We start from the raw sequence: 20,433 nt of genomic DNA on the forward strand, positions 1-20,433 counted from the left end.
GAAACCGACTATTACATACCCGTTACTTAGCTAACAAATTTCGAACTAAATTTCCTTTACAAAACATCTCTAGAATTGCATTGCCATCAGCAGATGCTAGGAGCGTGCAGCATCTCTTTCTGCTGTCATCTGGCTATCTCTTTTCCTCGTTATTCAAATTCTGGACTTCAACTTATTCACGCGTCGTTCACATAACTTAAAACGTGATTTTAACATGGTGAGTTTTCATAAGATGTGATGCCACGATTAATGTTGCTGCTGCTGGTGCTGCTGCTTCTTTATCTCCGATTTCTTTTTCAACTTCGGCATTCTTAACAACAAAAAGAAAGACAAACATCTACAGACGTTGGAATGTGGCCATCCCCCTCTGACACCCTTCGCATTTCGATTGACATTTGCGGCTGCAGCTGTTGCCACTAGTTTATGAGGCACAGCCACAGCGTAAAAAAGAGAAAAAAAACGAAGGTGGGAGGAAAAGTACATCCGGGTTAACTGTCTTCGGACATAATGTTTAATTAAAGGCACACAATAAATGAATAAAAAAAAAACCGAAAAAAGTTATCATATATCAGCCCACCATCTAATACGTCTAATCTATCATCTCGGTGACTCCCTCTCCCCTCGATAGTTTATTAATATGTAGTTAGAAAACTATTTACAGCTTAATTCAAATTGTATCTTTACGTTCATGGCTCTTAATTACGAGTTTTCTTTCGTTATCGGTCAGTCAACGCAACAGCGCAGAATTAGTATACTTAGTACATGTGTTTCGCTGTAAAAATAAAGCGGTTCTCTGACTTGATTTGTAAATGAAAATGAACAAAATCTGGAAAAGCACCAGTAAGCTAACAAAAATGATGATTAATAGCTAGAAAAACCTCGTGATTGATGAATTGCATACTTTAATACATTTATTTAGCCAATACGCTGTCTGTCTTTTAGTTGATCCGATCCAGGCGTCCCCCAAGGCAGCCACATTGGGCTAATGTAAAAATAAACATTTTTTTATCAACGATCATCCTCTTTTCGTGACAAAGACGCGTGTCAAATGACGTTAAGTTATTGCCTGCAACATACAAATAATTTTCGCAGTTCAGACTTGCTTTTTAAACAAGCTCTTGTGAAAATGTATCATAATTTAAAAGCTGCAAAAATATGACATTTTATCAGTTAAATCCATAGTCTGTCACTTCTAGTCTGTGCAAAGTATAATATCTTTTGACTATTTGCAAATTGTCTTTTGACAATTATACACTCTTGCAGAGGGTATTTTGATTTCACTTAGAAGTTTTCAACGCAGTGAAGGAGACATTTCCGACCTATAAAGTATATATATTCTTGATCAGCATCACTAGGAAAGTCGATCTAGCCATGTCCGTCTGTCCGTCCTTTTCTACTTAAACTAGTATACCAGTTGTAAAGCTATTTGCATGAAATTTTCCCAAAAATTGTCTTTCTATTCCAGGTAGTAAATAAGTTTGAACAATCGGAAAAATAAATCAAAAAAATTAAAAGTGTGCTGTTTTTAATTTTTTTATATTTAATGGTAAATATTTCAGAATTACGGTTTTAATTTAATTAAAATCGGACGACTATAACTAAAAGCTTCCATGGGAACATAACAAAATTAAAAAAAAAATTAACTTTTTTATTTTGTAATTTTTTTTAAATTCCTTTTGATTTATTAATAATTTGACAGTTCAGAATTGAGCTTTTAATTTAATTCAAATCGGAGAACGATATCATATAGCTGCAATAGGAACGATCGAATAAACTAGCTGAAAATCGGCCTAGCTTCAATATTTTTAAACATATACGCATATAAATCGAAATTAAGATATTTTAAAGAATGTTTAATTTTGGTAATAGCTGCAAGGGTATATAAACTTCGGCAAGCCGAAATTTGCTTCCTTTCTTGTTTCAGTCAGTTTCAAACAGTCACACGCACATAAAAAAAACTATAGAAATAGAGCGACTGAGAAATAAAGGAAAATAAATCCAGCGGAAGTGCATCTAATTGAACAACTGACAGAATTGCGCTTACTTGGAGATCGGTACAAAACAAGGTGCAAGCCCCAATATGAAAAACCCTCAGAACTCAGACGTGCTCAGTTGCTATCTCAATCAACATCTGTGTGAATGCACTGCCTGGATGAATAAATGACAGCCAATACGTGCTAACCGCAAACTGCTGGCCATTAAAGTCCCAAAGAAGAAGTAATTTTCTTATAATAACAAGAGGAAATTGGCTGAAATTATTCGCGAAAGAATCAAAAATGCCGCTTGTGTTTAAAGTTTTTTTTATTTAAAATTAATGCATAATATCGCAAAAGGATGTGTTTAAATTTCAAATCTCGATCAAGTCGAAATTGAAAAAGGGATGGTTTTTTTGTATAGCCTATAGCAAAATAAGGCGTCAGCAGATGTGTTGTCCAGACAACTATCACAAATTGGTTTTGGCATACTTCCCGTTGTCAAGCTTCCCGGCTTCAAAACGGTTCCGTTTTGTGTTTAATTTTTGATTACAAATAAATAATAATCTTGACATGTTCACTGTAATCTTACCTCGTCAATAGATGTTTTTGTTTAATATCACAAGTATTTGCTTTAACTATTTTTTAAGCATACCAATACCATGGCCCGAAGTTGTCCCCAAATGACTTGGATAGTACAAAAAAAACGAAGATCAAGTTCTTCATTGAATACTATACTAACAAATTTCAAACTGCATTGCCAAAACTAGAAGTTAAGAGTGTGTAGAACACCTTACTCCCTGCTCACAGTTCCTTTCACTCTGACTTTATACATCAGCAATCACCAGGTTAGTAGTGTCATTTTTTTAATAAAAGATTAAAAAATTAGGAATTCCAAGGAAAATGGTTAAGTAAAAGCTGAATTTTATAAAATAATGTGTTGCTTGTTTTTCATTAATAAATCTTTAAAACATGAGCGGGAAGTTTAATTCTTTAACGAATAATTTACGGATATTACGCAAATTCCCGCGAAAGAAAAACTTAAAAAAGTTAAAGTGTAGGGTTTGTTTTATAAAAAACATATTAAAACACGAGCGGCAAATTTGATTATTTTACGAATATTTTACACATTTTTTCGCCAAATTCCTGCAAAAAAAAATTGAAAAAGTTTAAGTTTCGTTTTGGTGTACTGCTAACTTGCTATCAAGCTTACAGTACAAAGGGTTTAAAAAAAACATAAAAACAAAGGCGGTAAATTTTATTATTTCACGAATAATTTAGGGATAGTTAGGGTCAAATTAATGCAAAAAAAAAAATTAAAAAAGTTTAATTTTAGTTTTGGGGATAACTTTTTAAAAAATGTGGCAGCAAATTTTAATTTTTCACGAATAATTTACAGGTAATTAAGGGCAAATTATGTTTAATAAAAAAAGTTTAGATTGTTAAAGTTGTACTGCTAATTTTATGCACATGCTGTTTCATTTTTCAGTCAGGTTTTCTTTTTAGTTGAAACAACTTCCGGCTCGACTCGATTCAACCACATAAAATAACCGCAAATACAATGAGACGGCGTCAACAACGAGGCGTACAGATATTCGTTAGAGCAATAAAGAAATGTTATTGCAATTGCAATGGCATACTGCTTGCCACATTGTATATATCCGCACCCCGAACCGCTCCATTTTATGGCGTCAAACATCGTCTTAAGAGTGGTCCCCATGTGTGCGAGTGTCTGTTCCAAAACTGTAAAAATGCCCAGACGGTGAGTGCGCATTTGAGCGACTACTGCTACTTCAACATCAACTTCTGCTGATACGGTCGGTTGCCGGCCTCCATCATGCAATCCATATAGGAAAATTAACGTAACCTTGTCGTTTTTCAACATATACAGACTGAATGTAAAGATATTTCTAGCCTTTCCCAAAATATTCGCTTGAATTTTATCAAAATCCACTATAGGATATAGGATTTTATTGAAAAATCCACATAATTTAACTTTTACAAACACACCCAAACGATAGAAAATTTTTTTGGAAAATCGACTGAGTTAAACTCATGAAACAGTTTTAAAAAAGCAGACCTGTTAGAATTCCGGAAAGTGTAACAAACGAAACATTCCCTTTTTGTCTAATTTTATTTAAACTATTTTCTTATCGACATTTTGCCGTAAATTATTTGGAAAAAAAAATTTGACGATCAATTTTGTTAATAATTTCGATATGTTCTGTCAACTTGATATCAAGTAACTTACCTTGAACTTTTCCAAAATGCTTTTAACTGGAAATTTGCCGTTACTTATCTGTAAATTATTCGTGAGGCCAAAAAGTTTCCCGCTCTTATTTTTTAGTTCTGCTAAGTTGATAAAAAAAAATTAAAAAAATAAATTAATATATTCTCCATAGGAAGTGTTGAAATTGATCGGAAAATCTAAAAATCATTGTTTTATAAACTATCTATGTGCGTGCGGAAGTTGGGTTTTATTCCTAGTTTGACTTATTTTAGAAACACTTAACACAATATTTTTTTTTAGTTTCTCGTTTTTATAAACTTAAAATTACATTTCTAGCAATCAAAGACAGAATTACAATCTTTAAAGTTTGTATAAATGCGATTTAACTATTTTTGAATAAATAAATGATATTTATTAAGATATCGTATACACATTTTTATTGGGTATTTAAAACACCTGGTCATAAAAAATATATTTTGGCGGCCCAGAAGATTTTATTTTAATTAAATTATTTGAAGAAAGAGAAGGAAATGTAACTTACCTCAGGTGAGAATAAAGAATGACAGATATATATATATATGCCGTTTTTTTGTTTTCTTTATTTTTATAAATTTCTATAAATTCAGACACGTTTCAATATTTTTCTCCGGAGTTGTCTTTGCACATTTTGTTCAACTTTCGACGAAAGCTTTATCCGTTGTCAAAAGAAAATTCGAAAAAACGAACTAGGTGGAGAAAATGCACTTGGGGTCGGAATTCGGCGACTTTAAAGACTTATTTTTTCCTCTCTCTTTCTCTGGCTTTGTTCCCTGGTTACTGTTGTTTTTTTTCTGACTAGCAATTTTATTTATTTAAGTTATAGTTTTTTTTTTTCGTTGTTGTTTCCGTTTCTGTTGCTTTCTTGATCTTTTGTTCACAAGTATTTGTGGTTGTTGTCACATAGCATGCCTGACTTTTTCTCACTTTTTTCACATGATTTTTACTTTCTAACCTTCGCGGCAGGCACTCGATTATCATTTCATCTCAATGGTGCACTTGGTCGACGCCGATCTGAAATGTGAAAATTAGAGAAATTAGAGGTGATGAGAATAAAATTATAATTTGTTCGAATTCAAATTGATTTGATAATATTATAAAAAAAGATTTATTGTTATAAAAAATAGCATATAAAGGCCGAATTTTCAATTATTAAGCTTAGCTTGTAAAACATAGCCTCGTTAAATGTAACTGCTATTTTTTTAAGATTTACCAGCTTTTAGAGTGTTGGCTTTTAATCAGAACTCGGCACGAGCGGTCTATTTTTTTCTTTCACAAATAACTTACGGATGGAAAAGTTTAACTCTATTTGGGTGTATTGCTAACTTAAAAGACCATGGCAGTTTTTTTTTTAACGCTTTAAGCAAGAGCCTCAAAATAACGGAATAGATATCGGAACAATCCAGTAAAAACATTTTGGATAAGTTCATGATTAGTAGGGTGTTCCACTTAGCAGAACAAATTTTTTTTTTTTTTTTTTTTTTTAACAGCATTAAATGTTTTTTAACGGATAAAAAACGGCAAAAGCCCTGCTAAAAACATTTTGGAAAAGTTCAATTTTAGTAGGGTGTTCTACTAACTTGATATCAACTGAGAGTTAAGCAGACATTTCCGAGCCTATTAAGTATAGATATTATTGATCAGCAACACTAAGAGAGTCAATCTAGGCATGTCCGTCCTTCTGTGTTAAAGCTATCTGCATAAAACTTTCCCAAAAGTGGTTTTCTATTGCTGGTAGTACACGCAAGTAATTTATAATTTTAATGTTTTCAAGAATGTTTTATTTTGCCAATAGCTGCAAGGGTAAAAGAAATTCGGGTTAAAATCTAACACAAAATAATATGTATCAATATATTTTTAATATTAGGTGCGAATAAATGTTAGATTGAAATAGTCAGAAAAAAATTCTTCTTTTTTTTTTTTAATTGTATCTAAAGGAATTGTGAAACAATTGAGGGTCTAAATCTATTTAAAAATACAACTTAAAAAACTGCGTTTAAATTTGTTTGATAACTCGTGTTTGATAAACGTCTTTAATGTTCAGTTGTACTCTGCACGAAATACGCTGTAAGCCACTGTGCTTCCTGCAATAGAAATTAGGCTTGTAGAAAAAAATCGTTAAAACTGAGAAACAAGTTTGAGTAAAAACGGACGGTCGAACGGGCAGCCATTATTATGGGGAACTCGACCGCAAAATCAGAAAAAAAAATTAAAAGTTAATTTAAACAGATGTTGTTTTATAAAATGAAAGTAATTGAAAGTTTGCAGATAAGTTAATAAATTTCTTATGATGTTTTTGAGAACTAACGGCAAATTTGATAAACAAAGTTTTTTAAAGACTGGACTAAAATCTGAAATGTTGATTTAACAGAATAGAGGCTACAGGAAATATTAAGTGATTGGCATGAAATTTTTGACTTTTAATCTCACAGCGTTTGGCAAAACAATTTATTTGGTCAAAAAAACAAATCACCACACACCCTAAAACTTAACACACAAAGCAAGTAGGCGCGTCGCCGGCATTAAACATGTGCTGCAACAGAAAATGAGAGAGAAAAGTCAAGAAAAGAGCGCTTGGCGACGCGAGAGACATGACAAAAAATACGAGTCAAGCTAAAAACAACAAAAACAAAACCCAACACAATATAAAGTCGCCAGGCATGCAAGAAGAGCAGCGACGCCGGCAGAAGCAGAGCGCCGACAACCCTTGAGATGACGTTGACCCCGAAAAATGACGCAAGGCGCAATGTGTGAAAACGAATGCGAATGGGACGAAAACAAACTAAAATATTATAAGGACGCGGCGCGAGAGCAAGCGAGCAGGAACGGCGTCGGCGTCTGCATGCTTCGTTCTCTTCCCAAAAGTACGTTTTTTTTGTTTGCGGATAGACATGCTAAAGCGCAGTGAGTATAAAAACACGCTGACAGGACGAAAGCCGCAGAACAACAACAAAGTGCTATGGCAGTAAGGCGGCGGCCAGACAGAGGGATAAAGAGAGTGTATCGGGCACGTTGGCAAAGACCGTGAGAGCGTACACAGAGCGCATGTCAGCGATAATAACAAGCAAAAGGATAGATGAGAATTTTGAAACGCGGAAAAGGGCGAGGAGCAGAGAAATACGCGAAGGAAAAAGGGTTTATGGGAACACATAAGTATTTGGTTTTAAACCAGATAATTTGCTTATAATAAATGGAATAATTTTAGATGTAGTCAATTTGTTTATTTGTTTCCAAAATTAGATTATCGTACAAATGTTAAAAAATATAGTTTGAATTATTATTGAAATATATATAAAAAGAGCTTGGATAAACATGCAAAAAGTTTATTTATAAATTATGTCTCTCTACCAAGTTGCCAAGCACAACGACAGCAACGCTTATGAATGGAAATAAGGCGCACGACTTTCTTCCTCGCTCCCCCGGAACGCATGTGAGTGCACAAGGGACAGACAGTTTGCATGCGTGTGTGTGCTTAGTGCAGAAAACGTCGGAGTCGTTGGCCCTTAGTTGGTGTTTTGTTGGTTGTTGTTGCCGCGCAATGTGGTACAGTACCAAAAATATTAATACTACACCTTGTAAAACCGCTCAAAGGGGAAGAACAGGAAGAAAAGAATCAACTAAACATGCGGTTGTAAAGTTGTAAAACTGCGGTCGTAGTTTAATTGTAGTCCCTAGTGGTATTGGTCGTAATTTGTAATTTGTAATTAGGTGTGCACTACAGAATTTACAAATCAGAACAACAATCCCAAATTAGTTAAGCACCTACACATGTAACTACTTTACACTGAAAGAAACAAAATTGAAAACTATTACAAATAAACATACATACAACACCGTGTACTTCCGGTTGTACTTCCTAACCTAATTCCGAACGAATTGTTCAATGTTGTCGACAAGATCGATTTCTTGTAGAAAAAAAAAATGGTAAAAACTGTTGTGCTTAGTTTCTTTGCTATTATCATCCAATAAACATATGACCTTGATCAACAAATAACTTAATTAAAGGATATAGATTAAGTTTAAATGCACATTTTATGTTTGGTGACATTTTTGGGTAAAGTTAACATTTTACGAAAATAAATAGTAACAAAAAATTCGTTTGCCTTCTAACGGTAGTTAAAGTCTCTACTTATAACTAAACGCAGTTTTTATTACATAGGTTTTATATGGCTAGAGATGGGGAAAAGTGCATCAAATTGCTTCTTTCTACGGTATATTGATTTTTACCGATATTTACTCGATAAGTAACATAACTAACAACAGGACAAGACAAATGGCAAACGAAGGCGGGAGAATATGGATTTGCATTAAAATTGGCATTTAAATTGATATTCGTCTAATTCACTGTTTTTATACCCTTGCAGAAGGTATTATAATTTCAGTCAGAAGTTTGCAACGCAGTGAAGGAGACGTTTCCGACCCCCATAAAGTATATATATTCTTGATCAGCATCACTAGGCGAGTCGATCTATCCATGTCTGTCTGTCCGTCCGTTTCTAGGCAAACTAGTCCCTCAGTTTAAAAGCGATCTGCATGAAACTTTCCCAAAAGTTGTCTTTCTATTGCAGGTAGTATATAAGTCGGAACGAGCCAGATCGGACGACTATATAATTTAAAAACCATTAAATTGTAAAGCTACCGCCTATGCATGGGGCTAACAAATACATAAATGTACAACAGCGATAGCAGGCCTTCAAAAAACAAAGAAAACAAGAAAAATAAAGAACTTCGGCAAGCCGAAGTCTATACACCCTTGCAGATATTGCCAAAATGAAATATTCCTTAAAACATAAAATTCTCGATTTATAAGTGAAAATGTTTAAGAACATTGAAGCTGTGGAAATTTTGAGCTAAATTATTCGATCGCTCCGTACCTATGGCATCTATGTATGTATATGACTAAAAGCGTAATTCGGAATAATTAAATCATAACTATATCCAAAGAAAAATAAAGAAAAAAGTAAAAATATAAGTTTAAATTTTTTTATATTTATTTTGTGTTGTGTTCCGTTTGTTCCCATGGGAGCTTTATGATATAGTCACTCGATTAATAAAATTTAATAGGTAATTTAAAAATAATAAACCATTACTAAATCTCGAAGAACTAAAAAATTTAAAAAACAGCAAAATTATAATTTTTTCATTTTTTTATGGGGGCTATATGCGATAGAAAGAAAATTTTTGGAAAAATTTCATGCAGATAGCTTGAATTGAGAAACTAGTTTGCGTAGACACGGACGCACAGATCGACTCTAGTACAGATGCTGATTAAGAATAGAGTATTATAATTTCATTCAGAAGTCAATAATAATAAATAAAATAGAAACTATCAACATCATCGATAAAAGGGACACTGAAATGAGGTAAATGCAAATAGGGTTTTATATTCGCATTGGTTTATTTTTTGTTTAAGATCTTCTGGTTAATTTCATTTAACAGCCTGTAATTGATTATTATGAAGTGTTTGAGCCATTTTATTACTTCTACAGATTAAGCATTAGTTTTATTGTCTTTATTTACCGCTTATAGGGCTGAACCAATTAAATAGATAACATAAAATTATTGGCGTTCGTTTTGCATTAATAAGAGATTACGGCGATCCAACGCTCATTGTCCAATGTGCAGCGTCAGCTTGGAAGGCGGATAAAAAAAACGAAACATCATGGAAATGTGTCTAAAAATAAACTTGAGCAACAATGTTGCAAAAGCAAACATCCGCAGACATTCAGTGACACAAAGTGGGTGCCGGGGGAGTATGCTAAGAGCAAACGGGGTGCGGACCGGCCAGACAAGAGTAGAGCTCTCTTGGCCAGACAGCGGCTTTTTTTCTGGACCTCCAGCCGGTGCTCTCTTCATTCCTTCATTTGGCCAAGTCGCTCGGTCTGTTTGTCTGTTGAGTGCCACAGTCCCATTGTTTGTGGAGCGATAAAGGGGCGGCAACGGCAGCAGCGACATTTCTTAAAAGGGGCAGCCGCAACAGCCGATGTTACCAAAACAGGATTAATTGTGTTTAAAAAAATTAATGGTTTAAATACTCTTTCTAAAGAGATTTTAAAAAATATATAATATATATATTTTTCGTTCATTAGTTTATTTATTTAATTTTTTATTTTGCAATAAACGACAACAAGCTTTTTAAGAGTCACAAACAATTCTCTTTTAAAGTTGTGCTTCATATAAAGGTAGATTCCTCTTTTTTTAATAATTTAATTTTTAAGTCATTTTGTGCCTCTATTTGAGTTTTGTCGAACCCGGTTTTTTTTACTTTTCATGAAATCTCCTTCATAGGGTATGAAAACACGATATATAGTATATGGAGTGCCGCGTTGGGCGCGAGAAGCACGCGAAACGAGACTTGGCGGTTATAAGCGGAACTCGGAAAGAAACGAAAAGTTTGCCAAGGAGTTGGCAGAGAAGAGCAGACCCAGTTCACTAATCGCTAAATTTACGAGTACAGTTAAAATAAAATTGTAAACAAACTTTCTAGATGGCGAAAGAGGAGACCATATAGCGTGGGAGAGTTGAAACTCGGGTTAAGTTTTCAATTTACAATATCTAAAAACTTGGCAAAAAACTTGACAGTCAGCAGCCTTTCCCAGAAAAAAGAACGAGCACAAATAGGGTTAAAAGGGCAGATTTATATTGTAAAATTTAATGAGTAATATTCCAGGTTTACTGTCCTCACTCATTATTTTATTAAATTAGAAATGTTAAAAAATATAAAATGAAAGTGAAGACGCTTCATTATTAAAAGCTATTTTAAGCTTTTAATGGTCCAAAATAAATAGTGGTGTGAATCACCTAAGATAAAAATAGTTTATTATTTTTCTTTACAAAAATATGTGTGTTTCTGAAAATTATAAACAGAAATAGTACTTAAATATAACTTAAATATAACTTAAAATCAAGCACCGTTATCATTATAAGCGATATTCAAAAAAAATCACAAATAATTATTATTTTTGAATTTTATTGATTATGCTCAGAAATATTGATTATTTTTGAATTTTAGTATTTTTGTCAAAAAATATCGCTCAGAAATAATGATTATTTTGGGATCCGATATTGTTTCGCTTACAAATAGTGTTTATTTTTTAATAAATATAATAAAGCTCAAAAACAATCATTATTTCTGAGCAAAACCTATAAAAATACACAAATGATCATTGCGGATTCGATAAGGTAATCCAAATAGCGACCAAATGGTATAATTCAATTATTATGCGGCTTTTGGGAGTGGAAGATTTTTTAGTTTGGAAAAAATAATAATGATTTCTTTCGCAAAGAAATCAAGCAGGACAATGTGTGTCGGGTCCGCTAGTTTTATATGAAGTTTCAGTACAGTTCACTTAAACTTTTTGTGTACACCATATGTATTTTTGAGAACCGAGCTTACAGCAAGATATCCAGGACTGTTCCGGTTTTCACTCGAAAGTGAATTTGATAACATTTTCGGATTTCCCTTTAACATAGGTAAATTTCTCCTCTTTTGGAATATTTTTACAGTTACACCTAAATTTTAAAAGTTGTTTTAGATTTCTGGAAGTACAAGTATAAACTTTAAAGGCGTTTTACTCAATATTGTGACCAACATAACTCGAAAAAGCGCTAAACCGATTAGTCTCAAATATTAACACGAGCTTCTTAAATATATTTTTTAGTAATTAATCAAAGATCGTTTTTCGATAAATTATTTTTAAAGCAATTTAAGACCGAAATTTTGCCAAAATTCAATTTTTTTGTTTTTTGTTCGATTAATTACTAGATTTGACAATACTTTTTTGAGAGGAACTGCCGAAGATAAGCTGTGTTTTTTTTGACAAAGGTCAAATTTTTAGAAAGAAGATGTCAAAAAAAAATCGGTTTTGTCGCACACATGGATCTGTAAAATTTGAATAGATCGAAACTCCCGATCCCGCTTTTCGGAAGCACAGCCTTTATTTTTTAATCGATTTATTTACCTGTATGGACAACTATAATAATTATACAATAATTGTTATTTTCAATTTTGCAGTAATAAGTCACTTAAATAATATACTAATTTTCTTTTCTGTTGAGCTTTCAAGCTTGAGGATATTTTAAATATTCTCTTTATCCTTGATCAATACGTCTAAGTAGGCACGATCACCGATCATAGGACGGACAAGATTAAAAGTAAGGGCAGTCAAAGGTTATTCACGGGCGAAAGAAAGTGTCCAAGAAAGAGCAATAATAAATAACGCCAACATTGTTGACGCCCTGGCGATTAGAAAATGAAGCTTAACAAATACTCTCAAAAAGAAGAAAACAATATTAGCTAGAAAGAAGAAATACAAAAAACAATAACATGCGAATGCGAATGTCGTCAGTAAATCGGAAAGCCAATCAATAGATATGCAGCGCCAAATGCCCAACAACAAAAAGACAAGACACGAAGAAAAATAAAGAGAAAGAAAAGTGAGCATGCGTAGGGCTTATCTCGTAATGTTTATGAAAAATAAATACAATTCAAAGGCTACAAAAACAAGAAAAATACTGTGGTCGTGTGTGTAGTCCGACTTTAAGATACCCGCTGCTCAATGAATTTATATAAAAAGGCTTATTACCAACAAACCGTAATGCCAAATTCTTACGAATAAAAACAACACAAAAAGTATAAAAATATATGTATATAATATGAGTCTTTGAAAAGTTTAGTCAAAATAGCTTTACCACTGAGAGACTAGTAGTGCAGAATTGGACGGACGGACGGACGGGAAGCCTAAATCGAAGCGTCTTGTAAAGCAAATTAAGAGTAAATATGATGTACATATGTATACTATGTACTTTATAAGGTCGTAAATTTACCCTTCACTGCGTTGCAAGCTTTCGACTGAAATTAAAACACTCTTTGCAAGGGTATAAAAAGTTTCTAGAAGTAACGGGTATAAAAATGAAGTGAAGCCGACCACCCAGCAGCGACTTCAGCGTCGACGTCAGCAGAAAAACAAAATACTCCAAGCGCCACACCAACACATACAGTCGCGAAACACACACTTGCGGAACACATGCTCACGGGCACTCACGGAACACACATATCGCCACACATCAAATAAAAAGACAGAAGCAGCACGCACTTTATCAAAAACACAATAGAAGCTCTCTCGCTCTCTCAAATTCTTCTTTTACCTGCAGCGTGTGGGTGTCGGAGGGAGGAGATTTCATACCTACAAATGCAACCACGTGTGTTGTTTATTACACCAACACACACTCACTCGAAAGCTGCCAAAGAAAAATGATAAACGAATGTCAATACGAAAACGGAATGTTTAAAAACAAGAAAAACAAATAACTGAGCAAAGCGAAATGCCAAATAACTAAAAACAAAAAGCTGTGCAAGCGGGATGGCATTTCTGATAGACAGAGATAGAGCTTCAATATTAAAATTGTCAAAAAGAGAACGGGCAATAATACTAAATCAGGGGCAGACATTGTTGCTTAAATTGCTAATACAATTTTTCCATTTAACAATACTTTTTTTAATTATAAAAACTTACTGAAAACATATGTACATACATATGTATAATATGTTCAATTTCTAATTCGACACACCGCAAGGGATACCTGGATAGAGCTTGAGCACGAATATAGTATTACTTTTCTTTACAAATTTGAATGTCAGAAGTCTTAGAAATTTGTAGACTATAAAACGATTTTGTTTCTATTTTTTTTTATTTATTTATATTTGTAAGCTTAAGTATAAAACTAGGCTACAGAAGGAGTGTCAACCATAGCAGCTGGGGCTTGTTTCTATTTTTATTCGTTTTTGTTTAAAGGCAAATTGATCCCCACCCGCATTGGTTCGATCGCAATCATTTCTATTTCAATATTTCGTGCAGTTAGTAGAACACGGAGTAGCGCAAATTTCGTACTTAACAGGAACATTTTTTTTTTAAAAACTTCTGAATCTCAAAAAGTTTGGTCGATTTAAATCGAATTTTTGAAAATTGAAAAGCTGTATTGTTTGACCATTTTTTGCCCACTTTTGCCCAACAATTAGTTTTTTTTTTGCTTAATCACAAGAGAAACGTTTGCCCACATTTTAGAATTTTGAAAAAGTAAAAACTTTAGAAACTTAAGTTTTCATCATTTTTTACCCAAGAAAAAATCGTTTGCCAACTGCATAAAATAGTTAGCATTTCTTATTTAAAAAAAAAAAACATTTATTTGCCGTTGGCAAATTCATTTTTCTTGGCTAAATAATTATGAAAACTTAAAAGTTTTTTATTTTTTTAGATAATTAAATTTTAACAAGGGCTTTTTTTAAATTTTTTCCAATAAAAAGAACTATTATTAATGATCAAAAAATTCAAATTTGAAAAACTTGATTTTAGTCGACCGACCCAGCTTCTTTGAGATGGGGTGTAGGGGAGAAAAAGCATTAACTTATAAAAATTAAAAGATAAATAACTTCAAAATCCCAGTTGAAAACATTTTGGAAAAGTTAAATTTGATATTTGATTTTCCTTCACAAATAATTTAGTGATAAATAACGGACAAATCCGATAAAAACATTTTGCAAAAGTTCAAATTTCGTAGGGTGTCCTTCTAACTCGATATTAAGTTAGTTTATTGATTTAGTCGAAAGCTTAATAATGTTTGTCACAAAATTTGATATCAGACACTTATAAAGTTGAATCGTCACTTTTTCTCCTCGTTTAAAGGTGTATTGGTTTGATTAGTACATAATTAAATTTTAACAAAAAAGGAAGCAAACTTCGGCTAGCCGAAGTTCATAATGCCCTTGCATCTATTGCAAAAATTAAATATTTTTGAAAACATTAAAATTATCATTTACTTGCGTATATGTTTCAAAACATTGAAGCTATGATGATTTGTAGTTCAATTATTCGATAGTCCCTATGGCAGCTATATGATATCGTTTTCCGATTTTCAACAAAACTAAAAGCGTAATTCTGAACTGTCAAATTATTAATATGTCAAAAAGAATTTTAAAAAATTACAAAAAGAAAAGTTACATTTAAAAAAATTATTTTTTTTTTATATTTTTGTTGTTTTTATGGAAGCTTTATGTTTTAGTCGTCCAATTTTGATGAAATTTTTACGGTAATTCTGAAATATCTAAGCATTACAAAATGTCGAAGAACTAAAAAAATTATTTAAAAACAGCAATGTTATATTACACATACTTTATAGGGTCGGACATGTCTCTTTCATTGCGTTGCAAACTTCTGACTGAAATTATAATACCCTCTGCAAGGGTATAATATATAGATTATTCTAGCACCAATTAACATTTTCATTGTTTTTTCCAATATAAATACCTCAAAATAGAGCACAAAACCAAAAACAAAGAAAAAAAAACTCATACTTGCAGTGCGTGCATTCATGTGTGAGCGTGGAAGGGGAGAGTAACGAGGGGGAGTATGAAGCGATTAGAACGCTCGTCTAAGTTCAAGGCCAAGCATAAGTAGCGAAGGAAGCAACAACAAAAGTGAAAAAACAACAAATACAGCGCGAAAGCGATAGGAAAAAGAAGCAAGCGCAGCTGAAACAAGAAGAAACGATATAGTCGAGTGCCCCGACTGTTGAATACTCGTTACTTAGCAAACTAATTTTGAAAATGCTCCTGAATATAGTCGGGTTTTAAGTTACCCCGTCTGACCGGCAGACAGACGGATTTGGCTGGATCGACTTGGCTATTATGCTGTTCAAGAATATTTTATAAGCTTGAAAACACTTCCTTTTATTTAGTACATATGTACGTTTTTAAAGAATACAAAATATCCTTTAAATTTAAAAGTAACGGGTATAACAAGTGCACACAAAATCATTTGACTGAATGTGTGTGTGATGTTTCGCAGCAAAAAAGGTCAATGACACCTGTCGTTTTGTCTCGCTCGCCTCACACACACAGGCTTATCACCGGCCACTCTCTTTCGGCTATAGTGCCCTCTCATTCTAGCCTGTGTGCAGCTAGGTTTAGACATGTGGTCAACGCATTTTCGGATTTTTTTTTAGTTTTGGTTGTTATTGTTTTTTTCTTTCGCTGCTGTTAATCAGTGTGGCCAAATTATGCGCCAAAACTGCCAACGAGTTACTGGTCATACGTCATAAACAATAGCACAAACAATTTCCTGTTTTTTGCCATACCATAAAAACCAATATCAAGAATAACATACACGAAAATAATATAATAAAAATACTCACAAAAAACAACAAAAAATTGGCCCGGGTTCCGTCATCGCCTCATCCTCTATAGTTTTCATCTGTGTATCTGTTTTATTTTGGTTCTATTTCCACAATTTGTTTTTGCGGCGACTTATTTTTGTCGCAAGCACGTATACAAATGCTCGCACTCATACCACATCAGGCAGGCAAACTCGATTTAAAAATAAATAAATTACGCACAAATTCAAATACATTGAAACATATTCCTCAGGCCTCGTCAAAAATATAGTATGATTAATACAAAAATGCGCAATTCGCGGTTAGTTTTTTTGTTTCGGTTTCGCTGTTGATTTTAACCCCACCTCCTCATTTTTTGTCTTTTCTCTCTTATTATACAATAATAACTCGAATATAATAAGAGCACAGCAAGTGGGCAGTCCAACGGGAACTTGAACAGCAACAACAAGCGCAGCGCACGCCAATTAGTGCTTATGTTTTTTAATTAGCAGGCGGACCCATCCTCACATTTCCCACTTTTCCACCCCCAACGCCAGTTATTTGTATAATTTTTTCCTATTTTTCACAACGCATGACTTCATTGGAGTGCGATTAACGGATAGGATATATTGTTATATTGCCGTTGTTGATACAGCTTTATATTTAAAGGCTCTAAATCTATTGTGATGGTATCAAAAAATCAGCTAAGTGATCCGTTGTTCTCTTTTCTAGTTTTGCAAAAAAAAAATTTTAAAAAATAGGATAATTAAATTTGGGTTTTTAAAATAAAACTTGAAATAATAACGGTTCTGATTTTGTGTGCTACAACTAAAAGTACAATCGAACCTATAATCATATTTAAATATCTACTTCTCGTTTTAAAATGAAAAATGAAGTAGACAAGTTTATAAAAACATTTAACTTACATTGGATTAAGTTTTGCTATGTTCAAAAAATCTCAACAAATATGGTTACATTGAAAAAGGTCAGTGGTGTTGAAAAATAAAAAAGAAACAGAGGTAAAAAATGCCCTGTCATGACTTTGAAGTTAATTAAAAAAATTTAACTATTCGTTTTTTCCAAAAATCCAATTAACTAAAATGGTTTTACCGAAACCTTGAAATACCAACAGGTAAGAAAGAACTTTTTTGATTGATTTTAATGCAACCGAAGAGAGAGCTCAAAGAAGTTAGGTCGACTAAAATCAAATTTTTGATATTTAAAAAGCGGAATCGTTTGCCCATTTTTTGCCCACCAATTCGTTTTTTAGCCAACCTCCAGTTTTGAAAATATGGAAAGTTGACTTTTTACAATTTTATTTTCACAAGAGAATTGTTTGCCCAGTTTGCCCACCCTTTAGAATATTTAAAAAGTAAAAACTTTAGAAAATATGGAACTTTTAAGTTTTCATAATTTCTTTTAAAGTTATAAATCAATTGCCAAAGGCATTAAGAATTAAAAAAAAATCGTTGCCAACCTCTTAAAAATATGATTTTTTAACAGAAAACGTTTGCCGACGGCTTAAAAATAAAATAAATAAAAAATGACCATGTTTGCCCACCTTTTAAAATTTAAGAATCTCAAAAAATCGTTTGCCCACTTTTTAAAAACATGTTTAAAAAAAAAACGTTTGCCCACCTCTTAAAACTTACTTTTTCCAAAAAAAAAATCGTTTGCCCACCCCTTAAAAATAGAAGAGAGTAACAGATATCACTAGTATAATAAAAGTTATTTGTAACTTACAAATTAAATCACAAAATATAAGACACCGATGGGTTTATATTTTATGTTTGAAACGCTCAATTTCAATTAAGCTTTCCAAAAATTGTAAATCACAAATTTTAGGTCAAGGTATGATATTTATGATCTATTTAAAATATAGATGTTTTCTGCCAAACTAGTGTGTTTTTAAAATATGATGAAGTAAGTTTTTTGATATTACAAAAATGATTTCAGAACCAAAAAACCAAAAGTTTCCTCAAATCAAATTTATAAATTCACCTGTTTTTTACTTTCACCACAACATATGTATCCTGTATCAAAACATTTAGTCTAGTACCAAAACTGTTAGTAAAAAAATCTAATCAATATTATGTGCGGCTAAATTTAGAAGTCTTCTCCCGGTCATTTGAAAATGCCGGGGTATTCCAAAATTGAAAACTTTCATTTCAAATAAGGAAATTTGTTTTGCGTCTTTTTTAAAAATAATTATGTTATCTTAAGTTTTGATTTTTTTTTTAATTAGTAAGTTATTGTGTGCCATAATATGTGTTAAAATATCACTGCAAAAATTGCTTTACTATAAAATATGGAAACTGATATTGATAAAAAAAAAACGAAATCGCATTACTATGTGTTAAAGACAGATAATGATGGATTTATTTAATTAACTTATCTGGGCCGCTTTTCACAATGCGTGCAACAATAAAAACAGCGCAGCAACAATACAAAAACCGGCAGCAATCAAAATTCTTTCGTTTCCTTTTCGCCTCTCTTCGCGCAGCTGCAAGTGAGAGAGCGACCGGGTGCGGTGCGACCAAGAAAGAGAGAGAACAATGCTGTGCTTCTCATTCACAAAACGGAGACGTAAAGCGGTGTGTGAAAAAGAAGAAGAACAACAGGCACAAGATATGATAGATATGAAAAAACAACAAAAGGAACAAGAGGAACGGGTGATGAAAGAGGAGAGCGAGAGCAAAAACAACTTGGCATAAATTGCTGCGTAGTAATTTCAGTCGAGTATTTTTCTTGTTACGTTTTTACTATTACTATTATTTGCTGTTACATACCTATTTGAAACGTTGTTTTTGTGAAGCATTGTTGTTCTAGTTGTTGTTGTGTTACCTCTTGCTTTTTTTAATTTTATTTTGGTATCGATTTCAAAATAGAACAACGCACTTTCCCAGACGCAGGCGTAATTAAATTTTTCTGATGTTTTATTCGCGTGCTTTCTTTTTGCGCCGCAACTTCACAACATGCTGTGTATACATATACAGATGCATATATGTATTTATTATGCGTGTGTGTACACAAATTTTATTTATTTATTTACCGTGAATTTTACACATACGCACACACACACCCGGACATGCCATACACTCTCACCAACACACGAAAATAGCCCGCACTTGTATTTTGTGGAATTTCTTCTATTCAAACTCCATATATCTCACGGCTCTTTTTTTTCGCACTTTTCATTCACTTAATGCGTTAGGCACACAGACATAGTATTAGATGTCGGTAATCCACTGTGACCTCCTATTTACGACGATTTTTCGCAGCAACAAAACATACATCCGCGTGACGTCCGTCCCGTTCGAAAATTTTGCTTGCTTTTTTTTAATGTTTACGAAATTCGTGACGGTGTAGAAGTAGAGATGGCCAAACTTCGATGCCAGAATCGATTCTGATATCGATTTATCGATGTTTTCAAAATATCGATAGGACAGCCGATTTTAAAACCAAATGTTAAGAAATCAAAATGTTCCAAAATTTCTGTTAATAATAATAATTTTCCTAACATTTCTGTAAAAAAAAAATGTTCCTAACAGAAACGGGAATCATGCAAGAACTAACAGAAACTAAGGATTCAATAATACGACATCGAAAACATTTATTATTTCCATTAAGCCTAGAACTCAGATCGACGAAATCCGTACGCCAGCTATGAGAGAGAGCGAGAGGCAGTCAGTGCCTTTTCTCACCACGGTACTCAGATCGACAAAAAAATACCAGGAAATTGCAAAGCGTTGCCAGATTTCTCTGATTGAACGTACGCCGGGCCCCCGGAGTAAAAAATACAAAATTTAATCTTTTGTGGTTGGAGTTGGAAAAACCCAAGAACTCAGCAAAATATACTACAATAATACAAAATATTCCCGATCCCAAACTTCGATCTCAATAAAAAGAATAAACTTCTAACGCTGGCGTAACTGTTCGTCGATCTAATTACTAGGCTTTTGCACACAGTTAACAGCTGCTGTAAACATTATACTGAAACTAATTATGTATATTTTTGATTTATTGGTATGTTCCCGGTTCGGTTAA

At 33.0% G+C, this 20,433-nt stretch overlaps 1 protein-coding gene across 1 annotated transcript in view; it reads right to left on the reverse strand.

The window, feature by feature from the left end:
* LOC108141042 (insulin-like receptor) overlaps positions 1-19,753 on the reverse strand; it is a 60,582-nt gene extending 40,829 nt beyond the window's left edge. Inside the window, exons 1-2 of the mRNA XM_017264174.2 lie at positions 19,176-19,753; positions 4,745-5,253 (exon numbers count right to left, since the gene is read on the reverse strand). The gene's annotated coding sequence lies outside the window, so the exon portion shown is untranslated. The remainder of the gene's footprint in view (positions 1-4,744; positions 5,254-19,175) is intronic.
* Between the last annotated feature and the right edge of the window lie 680 nt (positions 19,754-20,433).

Source organism: Drosophila elegans, unplaced genomic scaffold (assembly GCF_018152505.1).
Source record: "Drosophila elegans isolate 14027-0461.03 unplaced genomic scaffold, ASM1815250v1 contig_476, whole genome shotgun sequence".
NCBI classification, from domain to species: domain Eukaryota; kingdom Metazoa; phylum Arthropoda; class Insecta; order Diptera; family Drosophilidae; genus Drosophila; species Drosophila elegans.